Here is a 4,562-nt window from a genome sequence, read left to right as displayed (position 1 = left end):
ATCATTTCCTTAAGGCACAGCCACCCTTCCTGGGCTCCCATCTCTTCAAAACTCTTACTCTGCATTTCGTCCTTGACTAATCGCCTGAGTTCATTGAAATCAGCTTTCCTAAAGTCTAGCACTTTCACCCTACTAGTTACCTTACCCACTCAGCATCTTATGATGAATTCTATTATTTGGTGATCACTGTCCCCCAGGTGACCACCGATCTGTAGGTCCTATACCATGTCATCCCCCGTTGCCAATACTGGGTCTAGTAAGGCATTCCCCCTAGTGGGACCACGTACCTCCTGCTCCAGATGGAGGTCCTGTACACAGGATAGGAACCTGCATGAAAGGTGGGACTTTGCTGTCTGCGTCTCCCAGCAGACGTCTGGGTAGTTTAGGTCCCCCATGACTACTGCTTCCCTAGTTTTTATGGTCTCTGAGAGCTGCCTCAGGAGCCCCACATCTAGCTCTTCCCCTTGGTGTGGGGGTCTGTAGCAGACCCCTACCATCAAATCCCTTTCTCCTTGACCTCCATGTAACCTAAACCACAATCCTTCTACTTTCTCCTCCTCTGATTCCGTTTTGATAAGGGTCGATGTATATCGCTCATTGACATAGAGCGCAACCCCTCCCCCTTTCTTCCCTACCCTGTCCTTTCTGTACAGCTTATAACCCTCAATGTGTACTGCCCAGCCATGGGAAGAATCCCACCAGGTTTCTGTTAGCCTTACTAAGTCGTAGGTGTTTTCTGCAAGCAGGAGCGCTAGTTCATACTGCTTGCTCCCCATGCTCCTAGCATTAGTGTACAGGCACTTGAGTCCTGTGACTGGCGCCTTTGTTGCCCCCCAGCTCTGATGCCCAAAGGGCCCCCTATTGCTTACTTGTGCTGTAGTGCTGGCCGCCCCATGGATTGCTGGTTCCTGATGTTCTCCTTCTTCAGGCTAGGCTGTCCTTGTGGGTGCCACATGGTTTGGTGGTCCACGGCTTCCCCTGCCCTCATCTTCCCCTCCCCCCGACAAGCCTAGTTTAAAGCCCACTGGAGGAGATCCGCCAACCTAGAAGAGAACACACGCTTACCCTTGGGGGACAGGTGAAGCCCAACCCATTATGTATGTTTAGACTATAGTTTCAGCTCTCTCAGGTTCTGTCTGTTCCCCTATTGTCTAACCTGTGTTTTACCATCGAGTGTTCCTTTGCTGGCTGCATGGAGGGCCTGCTGAGGGTAGGGGCTGCACACTAACTGGGAGACCAAAGAGGGTCATGGCCTATGCTCTTACAGTGTCTTCAACTGCCCTACCCAGCTGAGTTAGTCTCGGTTTACATTTAGTAAGATTTACTGTTTTTGTACTCTTATATTTGTAGATAGTATATATCTATATATCTATATATACATATGCACATGTTATATATGTTTATTGACACTGTACTGTAAAGTTAAATCTGTAAATAGTTAAACATCTTTGGGTGTTCCTGGTCTCAGCTTTGCTCTGCTCTGCTCTGCTTTGTAAGGGAGGGAGGTGAACTGGCTCGAAGTTTGGCAGGCATGCTCCCACAGCACATTCACACCTGCTAGCATCCTTTCAGTTGAAGAGGGAGTGCCAGCCACATACCACCTGAGCTACACGGAGATTTTGCTATGAACTCTTTGGTACTGGATTGTCCTGATCCTGGTACCAGCAGAATGGATCATATACTTAAAAGGGTTTACCCAAGTCCATCGCTTATCAACATTTTAAAAAGGTAAAAGTTAGGTCTTAGGAAAAATTTGACTCTGTGTACAGAATCAGCAGAAGGATTAAATTGTATGTAAGAACAAAAAGCTGCCTATATGCTACCATAAATTAATCACTTCGGCACCTGATGGTGAAATAGGAATCAGCCCTAAGTGTTTTATTATGCTTGGAGATAACCCTGATCCCCAAATCTTTCCTTAACTTTGTGTCTGTTCTTATTCCCTGTTCCTAACTTCCTGTTACAACACCATTCTTTCCTGCATGTCAATGGGGCCATCTTTTCATCTGTCTACATGCCATTCTTGGTACTGACATGCAGGAAGGATTTCTATTCTTGAGTCCATAAGCCTGCCCACATAGGTGGGGCAGTAGGAGCCAGGACACATATCTGCAGCACTTGTGGATGTGTAGCAGGCTTACACACCTGAAAACCTTTCTTAATGATGGCCTAAACTTGCCAGGACTTGTACTCAGGAAGGCAGAGGAATTGAGGCACTTCTCATCTTTGCCTCTGAGGGACCAGGGTATCCAACTGAGAAGCTGGAAACCTTCATCACCAACCAAATAAATTCACCCTGGATCACTTGGGCTTCCCAGGAATGCATACTAACCAGCACACCACAGATCAGGCACTACTCAGGGCTGTCTTTGGGTTGTATTTTGAAGCTCTAATTCTGGGCAACCATGAAAAAACGGTATGTGGGAGATGTGTGGAAACAGAGGAGGATGGGGGCAAGCCAGATGGAGAGAGGAAGCTGCTTCCCTAGCACAGAGAGATCTGGAAAGCTGGTGTCCTTGTTCCTAGCAGGGCAGAAACCCCTGTCCATTTTTCCAATGACTATACTAGTGGCACAGCTTCTAAAGGAGCATCTGAGAAGGGCCTGGATAATGAATGACCTGAGGTGTTAGGAAGGTATGCTAGAAACTGGAGCAATTCATCTTCAAGTACCTGAATTCAAAAATTCAGGTGAAGAGATTCAACACCACCTGTCCTTGTCTTCCCAGGTGGGTGCCCTAGTCATCTGGGTATTGAGGCAGAAGACAAGAAGCTTGTCTTTCTTTCAACTTCTCATCCTGTTGCCAATGCCCGTGCCTGGTCTTCGTATGTACATAGTTGCCTACAGGTACAAAAATAAAATTACTTCTGGCACACAAGTGTCCAGAATGAGATGTAGACAAATAACTGTTGTCACAGAGAAAATCAGGAAAGAATAGTCACCTCTTGTATCTGCGTCCTCCCTGAGCTGCTTCTGGGAAGGTCGGCATATAATGGTATCAATCAAACAAATAAAATGTCAGGTTCTTGACTTCTAGCTTTCTCCTGCCTATCACTCTTAGATCCTCCAGACTACTCTTGACCGAGCCCTGCCTCTTGGCCCCTGACCCTGGTCTCCTCTCCAGCTCCTGATTCTGGCCGTGGTGGAGGACGGACAGACTGTGATTTTCTCAGCAACATTTGGTGGTGACTGAAGTCACTAGACTGATTCAGATCTGAATGTGCCAGGCACTTGACAAAAGTTGCCTAAAGATCAGTGTAACACAGAGTATAAACAAATCCAAAGCCTGAGAAATCAGCTATGCACCACAATACAGCCCATTAAGTCAGAAAGATATTTGGTCTCACCCAAGTTATCCAACTGGCCCTGGTCCCAGAGCTGAGTTTTATCTGCACAGACTCTCATTGTCTTTAAAAGGCTCTCCATGAGATTTTTTTTTTACCCCAGATTTCTTCACCTCTAGGTCTTTAGGACATTTATTTTTGCCTGGAAATCTGAGGAGCCACATATTACAGACAACTTCTAATAATGCTGAATGCAATCTTCTCTCTTCTTAGGAGCATTGGGCACATCTACACTAGGTGCCACTGTGCAGTGGTATTCAGGCTCCTGCGCAGTCAGTCTCTCATGTAGATGCACCCAGTTAAAAATGAAATATAATCCAGGTCAGAGTAGGGGGAGTTTTAATACTTTGGGAGTGATGGTGTAGTTGGGATAGTCCAGGAAATATGTGACAGGTGAGTACTTTTGTGAACGATAAATTTGATTGGACCAACTGCATGGTTGGGATAGATTTTGACAAGCTGTCAAATGCAGTGAATTCTTCCTCAGCTCACTGGGAGTTTTTTGTTCCTAACGCAAGAGATGTGTCCCACACTGTCTTATCCTCAGTGTGAGAATGTTTCTGAGTAGCTCTCAGGCTTTTTGTCTCTAAATGTTCATTGACAAAAGTCTGCTAGTTAGGGGGAAGGGGTCTCTCCCTCCCACCCCCGACATAGTTCTGCTTTTTGTGTAAGTAAGGCTCTGTTAAACCATGAGCCTAGACTCTGTGTTGACTGGCAGAATTTAAAGCGATTTTTCAAAGCACTAAGGAGAGCTACAGATGCCCTTGCATACACATTAGACTAAGGTACAAACAGTCTCAGATCAAGCACCTGAGTCTGTGGTCTGCAATCAAGGAGTAGATTCCACTTGTTTGAGTGGACTCTATTCATATCAGTGGCCTCCGGGCCTGTTTTTCTACCATAATTTACATCCAACAAATCTGGAGATGCCTATCTGCCCAGACTGTGCTTCTTCGCTTTTTCTCTGTTCTGAGCGGTGCATACGAGAGGGATGTCTTGTGCACAAATGCTTCAGGAACTGACGTTCTTGATGGAGAAACATCATGTCGAGTGAGTCACAACCCAGATGTCTCATTCCACTAGAAAATCAACCAGTGAGAGATTTGGGATTTTGTATTAGAATGAAACAATTCAAATATGACATTTCCCACTTTAAAAAAAAACAAACCCTACCCCTAGAATTTATTTTAAGAAAGACTGAAACATAGTGTCGTCTTTCC

Source organism: Alligator sinensis, unplaced genomic scaffold (assembly GCF_000455745.1).
Source record: "Alligator sinensis unplaced genomic scaffold, ASM45574v1 scaffold1616_1, whole genome shotgun sequence".
Lineage (NCBI taxonomy): Eukaryota > Metazoa > Chordata > Crocodylia > Alligatoridae > Alligator > Alligator sinensis.
This window is presented reverse-complemented; position numbering follows the sequence as displayed.